Genomic DNA, 10,790 nt, shown 5'->3' with positions numbered 1-10,790 from the left:
GTCAGGCGACCCTGCGCTCAAGCTTCCCCTGTGCTGATCCGGCCGGATGAGCTCAAATATTCTTACATTCAGAAATGATGCCACCTTCCACAAACTGTTTAATAATTCCACGCCATGATTTCCTCTCGAGCAGCAGAGTTAAACTGCAGGACCAGATCACGGAGCTGTCAGGAAAACATAGGACCCTTGTGCAAGATGCCAGATGTGGGATTTGGCGTGTGAGAGCCATTTTACATTTGAAGCCCATTAGAATGATTGTTTCTAGAAGAGGGCACGAGGAATTAAATGGGAATTCCAAGTAGCAGCAGCTAGTGATGTGCCGGAAGTGCTTCTCTGAGGTCAGGATAGAGGATGACCTCAGAGACCTGGGAAAGTGCTTCTGGTGCCTCTCAGGTAAATGCCATTCCTGGGCTTCTCCACAAGAAGGCCCAACAAACTTGCAGCATGAATCTGAAACAAAAGCACACTAAGGACTGCCAAGAACTTTTAACAGTTTGTGGGGAAACTCTGCTAATTAAGGTCAAAGTCACCATGACCAGACAGCCTCTGGCCTCCTCACAATATGGGAGACTCCATTAGTGGGATTTCTCCTTCTCTCACCTTGTCCAGGGAATGCTAAGCCCCGCCCACACACACCTCTACCTGAGGAGTGCCCATAGCCACAGTTAGATCACAGGATCAATTTTCTTTCTCCTGATAAAACCTGCTAAGCTAGCACCTGAAATTCCTAAAATGCTTTCCCGTGCTAATGAGGCATCCGAGGTACCTTAAGTCCCCAGTCAAGGACCTTTGCCCATCCTGGATGTTGCTACCCTCAGTCCCCCAAAACTTTATAACTTTATAAGTCTCGAATCACCCTAAGTAAAGTTGATCTGCCTCCTGATCTGGTCCTGAAGTGGTCATTCACTGTATGTACTCACAGGGCTTCTGAAACCGCCCTGTACCCACTCCCACTTGATGTCTCTGCTTCCAGTGCTCTTGTAGACCAAACTGGCTGACCATCCAAGAGGGTCGGGAGACCCACACAGTTACATATAGAGAGATAGAGGGAGACCCACACAGTAAAATATATATAGAGAGATTTTATGAATTAAGTGTTTAAAAATTCCTGCTATAAAGAACTCAAACTTTTCTAAAAGACTATTATATTTCATAAAGAAAAAATATCAGTACAGAACAGGATCAGAAAAATATAAATCATAACTGAAAATTGAAAGCAGAGTGAAAATATGAACTTAATGTTTGGCCATACTAGGTTTTACTTCGCAAAATCCACATGGGGAGGGACTTGGAGTCAACACCAGAACCACAAGGGTAAATATTACAAGGATAATTTAACTATAAAAAACATGTGTAGCAGTACCCAATTATATACTCAAATTGATCCCAGGGGTAGTAGTGATCCTTGCTACCCAAACCAATGTTCTGGGCTCCTGAATGAAACACACACACACAATTTATATTTTGTTTTTTGTTTTTTGTTTTTTTTTTTTGAGTCTTGTCTTTAAGGGGTCTTTGGGGTGCTGAGGGGCTTTCCATATGATGTTCTTTTACCAAGACAGGTAGAACATAGTAAACTTATACATTTAAGACCAGTCAGAAATAAACACACAGTGGCCACATACATTTATACATTTAAAAAACAGACAGACAAAATTTTCCTTACTTCTTCTAGCTGTAATTTCCTTTTTTTTATTAGATATTTTCTTCATTTACATTTCAAATGCTATCCCAAAAGTCCCCTATACCCTCCCCCCACCCTGCTCCCCTACCCACTCACTCCCACTTCTTGGCCCTGGTGTTCCCCTGTACTGAGGCATATAAAATTTACAAGACCAAGGGGCCTCTCTTACCAATGATGGCCGACTAGGCCATCTTCTGCTACATGTGCAGCTAGAGATATGAGCTCTGGGGATACTGGTTAGTTCATATTGCTGTTCCGCCTATATGGTTGCAGACCCCTTCAGCTCCTTGGGTACTTTCTCTAGCTCCTCCATTGGGGGCCCTGTGTTCCATCCAATAGATGACTTTGAGCATTCACTTCTGTATTTGCCAGGCACTGGCATAGCCTCACGTGAGACAGCTATATCAGGGTTCTTTCAGCTAAATCTTGCTGGCATATGCAATAGTGTCTGGGATAGGTGGCTGATTATGGGATGGATCCCTGGGTGGGGCAGTCTCTGGATGGTCCATCCTTTCATCTGAGCTCTAAACTTTGTCTCTGCCACTCCTTCCATGGGTATTTTATTCCCTATTCTAGGGAGGAATGAAGTATCCATGTGTTGGTCTTCCTTCTTGATTTTCTTGTGTTTTGGAAATTGTATCTTGGATATTCTAGGTTTCTGGAATAATATCCACTTATCAGTGAGTGCATATCAAGAGACTTCTTTTGTGATTGGGTTTCCTCACTCAGGATGATATTCTCTAGATACATCCATTTGCCTAAGAATTTTATAAATTCATTGTTTTTAATAGCTGAGTAGTACTCCATTGTGTAAATGTACCACATTTTCTGTATCCATTCCTCTGTTGAGGGACATCTGGGTTCTTTCCAGCTTCTGGCTATTATAAATAGGGCTGCTATGAACATAGTGGAGCATGTGTCCTTCTTACCGGTTGGGACATCTTCTGGATATATGCCCAGGAGAGGTATTGCTGGATCTTCTGGTAATACTATGTCCAATTTTCTGAGAAACCTCCAGACTGAATTCCAGAGTGGTTGTATAAGCTTGCAATCCCACCAGCAATGGAGGAGTGTTCCTCTTTCTCCATATCCTCGCCAGCATCTGCTGTCACCTGAATTTTTGATCTTAGCCATTCTGACTGGTGTGAGGTGGAATCTCAGGGTTGTTTTGATTTGCATTTCCCTGGTGATTAAGGATGTTGAACATTTTTTCAAGTGCTTCTCAGCCCTTCGGTATTCCTCAGTTGAGAATTCTTTGTTTAGCTCTGTACCCCATTTTTAATGGGGTTATTTGAATTTCATGAGTTCAGCTTCTTGAGCTCTTTGTATATATTGCATATTAGTCCCCTATCAGATTTAGGATTGGTAAAAATCCTTTCCCAATCTGTTGGTGGCCTTTTTGTCTTAATGATAGTGTCTTTTGCCCTACAGAAGCTTTGCGATTTTATGAGGTCCCATTTGTTGATTCTTGATCTTACAGCACAGGCCATTGCTGTTCTGTTTAGGAATGTTTCCCCTGTGCCCATATCTTCAAGGCTTTTCCCCACTTTCTCCTCTATAACTTTCAATGTCTCTGGTTTTATGTGGAGTTCTTTGATCCACTTAGACTTGAGCTTTGTACAAGGAGATAATAATGGATCAATTCGTATTCTTCTACATGATAACTGCCAGTTGTGTCAGCACCATTTGTTGAAAATGCTGTCTTTTTTCCACTGGATGGTTTTAGCTCCCTTGCAAAGATCAAGTGACCATAGGTGTGTGGGTTCATTTCTGGGTCTTCAGTTCTACTCCATTGATCTACCTGTGTGTCACTGTACCAGTACCATGCAGTTTTTATCACAATTGCTCTGGAGTACAGCTTGAGGTCAGGCATGGTGATTCTCCCAGAGGTTCTTTTATTGTTCAGAATAGTTTTTCTATCCTAGGTTTTTTGTTTTTTCAGATGAATTTGCAAATTGCCTTTTCTAACTCAATGAAGAATTGAGTTGGAATTTTGATAGAGATTCCATTGAATCTGTAGATGGCTTTTGGCAGAATAGCCATTTTGACTATATTAATCCTGCCAATCCATGAGCATGGAAGATCTTTCCATCTTCTGAGATCTTCTTCAATTTCTTTCTTCAGAGACTTGAAGTTCTTGTCATACAGATCTTTCACTTCCTTAGTTAGAGTCACACCAAGGTATTTTATATTTTTTGTGGCTATTCACACTTTATATTTTGATATGCCTAAAACAGCTCAATGGCTGGGCCACTTCCTAACCTCCACATAGCTAATCAATCTCTCTCTGATATTCCCAAGTTACTACTCACTAAATTCTACATTCCATCTTTGCTGCCCTGAACACAGTTGGGCAGCCCTTTTGGGGTTGCTCTCCCTGGCTCTAACATGGCAGCTATGTCTCTGTCCCACACTTTCTCAGGTGTGGCATCTCTACTCTTCTCCCAGGAAGATCTTTTCCTTCCTCCTTCCTCTCTGTCCCTACCTGGGGAATCCTAAAAGTCCCTCCTCTGTCTGAACAGCCCAGCCATTGGCTACTGGTAACTTTATTTACCAATCAGAACCAACTTGAGGCGGAGTCCCTCAGTGCAGATGTGCAGATTCTTAAGCCAACGATTTTGGGGACCCTAATTAACATAATATAAGCAGCATTAGGCCAAACCCACTACACACCCATAAGATTCTCCTCTGTGGTGTAAATTTGTTTACTTCAATTTATCCTGTTGGCGTACTATGAATTTTTCAAGTTAGTAAATGACTCTGGGTATTGTATATGAGAGGCAAACTAAGGAAATGGAAATGGCTGCTCCATGGTATGGTTAAAGGGAAGGTTTTTATTGCACACAAAAGAGAAAATATCCAGAGCAAAGTTTTTTTGTTTGTTTATTTGTTCGTTTGTTTTTGTTTTTGTTTTTAAAGCAGAATGGACATGACCAGGTCTATCTTTGGAAGAAGGAAGAATAAAGAAAGAGAATAGAGGAATGAGAGGGAGAGGGGGAGGGGAGGGGAGGAGAGGGGAAGTAACAAGTACTTGTGGGTTGGGACTGAGGGAACCTGACAGTCCACATGGGCTTCAGTGTGCAGCCACAGGTATACGTCAGCAGAGCCATATGTCCCTTCTGCTAGAGGTAAGCGAGATGACTCCATTCGGCAGATGGGAACTGGTTTCACAAGTTTCTGAGGATGCCTGCTTTTCTCTAACCACCAGAAGTCTTCCTATAGTCCAGGTTGAGCTGGGCCTAGACTCAACTTTGGGGCAAGCAGGTGGGCCTCCCCTTTTTGAGCAGGGGTGGGGCAACTTTTTAATGCGACATGTATCATCATACATAAATGTCTGATAGTTATTCTATCCTTAAATAATGTTTATAGTAAAGATGCCAGTGTTAGGGTAAAGGCCATGCAAGAATTACCCCCTTACTAAGAGGAATTACCCCTTACTTACAGGAAGAGGGGGTGCCTCAATGCACTATTCATCCCAGAAACATATTTGTGTTAGGTCCAAAGGAAATTTCAATTCCCCAAACTTGAAAAAGCAGTCTAACTTTCCCTGCCCTACCCTCCCTCCAGCTCACAGGCTTCTTTCCTCCCCGCCTCTCATCCTCCTTATAACCCTGCTGTTCTCATTCTGTTCTCTCTTGGCTCTGCCCCTGCTTCTCTTAGTGTATTTATCCTCTCTCCCCTGCTAGTCTCCCCTAGGTTGCAGATATCCCTGGCCATGACCAGTCTTCTACTTTCTACCTCTTCTCTGTGGGGCAATGGGCTATGCACAGACAGTCTGGTCTCCAGTCGAGCTGAGGTGTGGAATCCCAGGACCCGGTCATGATAATTCACCTACATGGGGTGGAAGGCGTTCCCTTATGTCTCCTGGACCCCTGACTCCTGTCGAAGTTACCACCCTCACAGCCCCCACAGGAGAAGCGTGGCTTTTAGTCACTTAGACAATGTCCCAAGCTTCTGACCTTCAGGCTAGACTCCTCCCAGTTACCTAGCAACACCAAGATAACAGCATACAATAAGAGGGGCTACTTGCCCCACCTCACTCTCTCCTCTCATTCTCTCCTCTCTCTCCTCTCACTCACTCTCTCTCCCTCTTACTCTCTTAAACTTTTACTTACCTTATTCTCCCTCTTACTCTCTTTCTTACTTTCTAGCCTTTCCTCTTTCTTTCTCTTTCCCCCTTACCTCTTCTTGGCCATGGCTTCTCTCTCTCTCTCTCTCTCTCTCTCTCTCTCTCTCTCTCTCTCTCTTCCCACCTTCTCTCCTTTCTCCCTGACTTTCTATAATAAAGCTCTAAAACTATAGATTGTCTCTGTTCATCAAGGCCCGCTGTGCTTGGATGATAGGATAGGCTTTCTTCTAATGAGCCATTTCTAATCTCCCAATGGAAGCTGTGCTCCAGCCACGAACCAGACTAAGAACTCTCGCCTGCGTGGGAACCTCTCTCCCTCTGCCCTCTCTCTTGTATCCCTGGGGTCAAGGGTGTCACCCGGGAGCCCCTGGTATCGGGGGGGCTACCCCCTTGTCCACCCCCCGTTGAGTGGGGTTCAGTGGCTTGACACAGTCAGATGCCCACCCAGGGCCAAGTGGAAAGCGTCCGGCAGTCCTCCCGTGTCCGCCTGCCCAGAGCACAGGAACTCTGGCCGGATGCGGGCTTTCTCCCTCCCCCCTTCCCCCTACACCCTGACAGCCCCACACTTCTCTAGACTCTTCCTTATGCCTCTGGCTGTTCTCTCTCTGTCATAATCTACAATAAAAACCTTTCCCTTAACCATACATGGAATGCTCATGGTGGCAGCTTAGACAATTTGTAACCTGTGCGCACACACTTTTATGTTTGTTTGCTTTAGCAGAACTCACATACAAAAAAAAAAATTCATTGCATACCATTGCTTAGTTTTATGGAAGAAAATCTCAAATAGTATTATGTACAGAATTAGAGTCATAGCTAGTTGGCGAATGCTCACCCAGCAGTCACAAAGTCCTGGGTTCGACCCTCAGCAATATATAAACTTGAGGTAGTAGAGTATATTCACATCTGTAATCCCACACCCAGGTGGAGGCTGAAAAATCAGAAGTGCAAGGTCTTTCTTAGATACATAAATAAAGGCCATTTTAAGTTTATGAGGCCCTGCCTCAAAAAGAAAAAGAAGATCATGAGATTGTATAAGTATCAAGTTTTAGAAGACATTCTTTATGCCAAAAAAAATCAAAGATCATATTCAAATGCTCTTCTCAGCCATGTTATATTGAGAAAAATGATAAGAGCAAAGTAATCAGAAATAAATCCTACCTTTTTGTATGTGAGTTCTGCTAAAGCAAACAAACATAAAATAAAGAAATATTTCTGGGAGTGAATGATTAAGAAGCCTCACGCCTCAAATGGTGACAAATACCTGTAATTTCAGAACTTGAGGGCAGAGGCAGGAGAATCATTGCAAGTTCTAGACCAGTCTGATATACATAGAGAGTTCCCAGACAGAGCTACATAATGAGACCTGTTTCAAACATTGCCTCCTTTCCAGGTTGGGAAAACAAACAAAAAAAAATAACAAAAACCAAAACACCTCTTCTGTTTTATTTTTGTTAAAAAGGATGACTCATTGCTCCCAAGTCTGATGACAGAACATAGATAAGGCTATAAGAATGCTGAGCCCTTTACCTAGGCCCTGTTGTCTGGGGTATTAAACACCACGTGCTCAGGTGGCACCCGCAGAGCCAGCTATCCTTTTCAGCTTTTTCTCCAGTGAAGACTTTTACACAGACATCCCTTCTACATCTCAGACCACTGATTTCTCCTGGAAGGTACAGTCAAACACTAGGAAAGCCATATGCTGGGACAGGAGGCTAGGTAAAAAACAAGCAGTCATATTGTGCAGTGGTTTGAATAGGAATGGTCCCAACAGACTCATGTGTTTGACTGTTTGGCCCATAGGGAATGGCACTATTAGGAGGTATGGCCTTGTTGGAGTAGGCGTGGCCTTGTTGTAGGAAGTATGTCACTGTGGAGGAGGGCTTTGAGGTCTCACATATACTCAAAGCCATGCCCTGTGTGGCTCATAATCTTCTGTTGCCTGCAGTTCAAGATGTAGAACTCTCAGATCCTTCAGCACCATGTCTGCCTTCACAATGCCATGTTCTCCACTATGATGATAATGGACTAAATTGAAACTGTAAGCTAGCCCCAAATTAAGTGTTTGCCTTTATAAGAGTTGCTGTGGTTATGTTGTCTCTTCATAGTAATAGAAACACTAAGGCACATGGCTTCCTATATTATTTAATGGAGTCCTGAAAAGATAAGACTATTGTAAAATGCTAGATCTTGCTCACATGTACTAGGACACAGGGTTTCAAGACTATGAGACTTCTGCTGTCATGCAGCTCTGCTTCCTCCTAGCCTTGCTCTGGGTCTAACTCTTGTTCCCTCCAACTCATGGTTGACCAGAGTGAGGCTTAAGGAGTTAGATAACTTACCTGACATCATACAATAAATAAACAACAGACTCAGCATTTTGATACAATCTCCTCCACCTCCTACCAAACTGGCCTAGGCTATGTGCTGCTTAGCAAAAGCATTATCAGGGCCTTTGATATGTAGGGATGAGAAGGCCAGATAAGGAGCCCAGAGTAAGAAAAGGGCTGTGACCCCATGCACTTGTTCTAAGACAGCCCTTTCTGGACTCTGGGCCTCACGTCCTAATCCAGGTATTGTTGGAGATCTTTTGACTTCTTTTAGTTTATCCTAGCATTTAGGAAGTACTTGATATTGACTTTAAGCTTTCTTTCACCTCTTTCTTCTTCTTTGCCTAGCCTAATTCTTTGAAAAACCTTTCAGGCAATGTCCTGCCACTGGCCAAAGAGTGGAGCTGATGCCTAGTTGATTGTGTTTTACAATGACATCTTGGGCCATACACATAGTCCTGTCCTCTTTGCCCTGGGTCCCCACAGACCCTGCTACATTTATTGTCTGTTTTCTAGAATCCTTACTCGGGGCCTTTGATAAAGCTTTAATTCTTCCTCAGATGATTAATGTATGCAAAAATGTACCCTGTCACTCAAAGTAACAGAAGGTTCAAGTTTGTGCTCAATTGTTCCCAAATGCTGTGAGTATTAGTGATTCAGCTGAGTTCTTCTCCAGGATGCCTCCAAGTAGTTCTTTACTGAGATCAACCCACGTCTAGGAACCAGTCAGTTGGCAGATAAATCAATATAGAAGTCCAGTCCCCTTGAGTTGGAGCAGACATGAAAAGTCAGACTTCTGGAAGTGAACGGAAACCTTTGTTTGCTGCGGCTGAATCCAAAATTCCACTTCTGCTCAGGGCTTCCATCTTACCTCACAGGCAATTTTCCTGTTTTCCAACAATCCCCCCCCCAATAAACTCTCTGCAAACTGTCATGTCCAAAGGAAACCCCTGGACAAATGGTTAACTGTGATGCCTATTAACGTACATCTCACTGGCCTCAGGCTCTCTTGGTATAGGAAGTACCTGATTCAGAGTCTAAGATGATGACATCTTGTCTCCTCTCAGTTCTCCTCACCCTGCCCCATACCCCAAACCTCTCCAGCCCAGAGGCTTCCCTTTCCCCAGCTTCTCATTCCTATGTAACCAAGACGTTTCAGCTGTGAGTGTTCTTAGCTCTTGGTCCCCTTGGCTCTCTTGGTCTGTTGCTTCCCTCCCCCACTTCCCCACTCCCTTCTCCCTTGGTTCTCCTCTCTCCCTCTCCTCCCTCTCTCTTCTCTTGGCCTGGTCCAGTCTGCTAGCCATGTTCACTGTGACATTTTCTCTCCATGCTCTGGTCTCTTTCAGAGGCCTCTGGCTGTTTTCTTCAATCACATCTTCTCCTTAGGAATACCTTAGAACAGTTCCCATTTCATTCAGGAACAAATCTCCTTTCAGAGTCTATTGTTTAAAAGCCTGTCTGAAGATATCTCACATAATTTGAGGGTAGGGTCATTACACCAACAGCATTTGATTGCTAGTTTCCTTATCTTTGTTTTTGGTGGATTCATGGCAAGCAGAGTCTTGTCTTGTCTTGTCTTGTCTTGTCTTGTCTTGTCTTGTCTTGTCTTGTCTTGTCTTGTCTTTTCTTTTCTTTTCTTTTCTTTTCTTTTCTTTTCTTTTCTTTTCTTTTCTTTTCTTTTCTTTTNNNNTCTTTTCTTTTCTTTTCTTTTCTTTTCTTTTCTTTTCTTTTCTTTTCTTTTCTTTTCTTTTCTTTTCCTTTCCTTTCCTTTCTTTTCTCTTCTTTTCTCTTCTTTTCTTTTCTTTTCTTTTCTTTTCTTTTCTTTTCTTTTCTTTTCTTTCTTTCTTTCTTTTCTTTTCTTTTTTTTCACACCAGATCAAAACTCTCAAGAGAGGAACAAAAAAGGACAATTAAAATAGCAAGGTCATAAGAAAAAGTGAATAGCTGGGTTAGGGGTGGGAGGCTCAGTGCTTCTGAGCTGGAGTTTACAGCATGGGGAGGAGGTGAGAAGAAGTAAGTATTTGTGATGCTACAGGAGCCTGGAAGCCAGCATGTGCTTTGTTACACTAATAGGCACCACAGATAGCCATTCATCCCCTCTACCAATGATAAGGGAGTGGGATCCTTTGTTAGAGGGGCCCAGGCTTCACAAGTTTCTGAGGAATGTTGACTTTTGTTTAACCATCAGAACTTGGGGGAAGTGGAGTTTCCTTTGGACCTGATGTTGCTTTAGAAAACTTATTTTGGCACAGTGATAAGATTTACATAAAATTAAAATCTGGGAGAAATAATGGTTTCCTATTATCTATACTGGAAGAATTAATGACCTAACTCAAAAAGCGCCCATTGGAGGGGAGAAGCTGTCCACCAGAGAGTCGCTTAGTATGTAGACTTGGCAGGTGTATACAAGGAAGCACAGTAGAGAAACTGCAGACACAACCTCTCCATGGTATGGTTAAGGCGAAAGCTTTTATTGTATATAAAAGGGAGAAAATATCCAGATGCAGATAGAAGAGAGCAGAGCAGAGAGAGAAAGAAATAGCATGAACATGGCCAGCAGACTGGACATTGCCAGGGCTATCTACAAGAGAGGGAGGAAGAGTAGGGGATAGAGAATAGAGAGAGCATAGAGAATAGAGGGAGCACA

The sequence above is a fragment of the Mus caroli genome, chromosome 1 (assembly GCF_900094665.2).
Source record: "Mus caroli chromosome 1, CAROLI_EIJ_v1.1, whole genome shotgun sequence".
Lineage (NCBI taxonomy): Eukaryota > Metazoa > Chordata > Mammalia > Rodentia > Muridae > Mus > Mus caroli.
This window is presented reverse-complemented; position numbering follows the sequence as displayed.